The following is a 513-nucleotide window of genomic DNA, read 5'->3' as shown; positions in this document are numbered from 1 at the left end:
AATCCTCTTTTGCAATTTCTACAATAATTAACAAAATATTAATTACTAAAAATTGCCGAATATTAGTTTGGAATATTTTTTACTCAAATATTATCAACTTTACAGAAAAACAACAAGAATAAACAACAAATAAAAATTATTTATTTTCTTCTTATAAGCTCTAAAAATTTTTTCAGAATTTTTTATCAACTTTTTAATACTGCATTTTTTTATTTTTTTAATACCAATAAATACGGTATTAAAAAATTCTGGAAAAATTCTCAGAATTTTATGGGAAGAGAATAAACAATTTTTATCTCTTGCTATTTTTCTATAAAATTAATAGTACTTGAGTAAAAAATTATTGAAAATTAATATTCAGCAATTTTTAATAATTAATATCTTGTTAACTATTGCAAAAATTGCAAAATGAAAGGACTGTTCGACTTAGTTTAGTCTATTCTATCGCTATGCGAGAGAGTTTTATCGTTAATTATCATACACCCTGTATATGTACACCCTCTATATGTTGAA

General features: G+C 22.0%; 1 protein-coding gene across 1 annotated transcript in view; it reads left to right on the top strand.

Annotated features, from left to right (window-relative positions):
• LOC108690606 (putative uncharacterized protein DDB_G0271606) overlaps window positions 1-513 on the top strand; it is a 22,572-nt gene that overhangs the window by 1,106 nt on the left and 20,953 nt on the right. The window lies entirely within an intron of this gene.

The sequence above is a fragment of the Atta colombica genome, unplaced genomic scaffold, assembly GCF_001594045.1.
Source record: "Atta colombica isolate Treedump-2 unplaced genomic scaffold, Acol1.0 scaffold331, whole genome shotgun sequence".
In the NCBI taxonomy this organism is placed as follows: Eukaryota; Metazoa; Arthropoda; class Insecta; order Hymenoptera; family Formicidae; genus Atta; species Atta colombica.
Note: the sequence above shows the minus strand (reverse complement) of the source record. Positions and strands in the feature narration are given on the sequence as shown.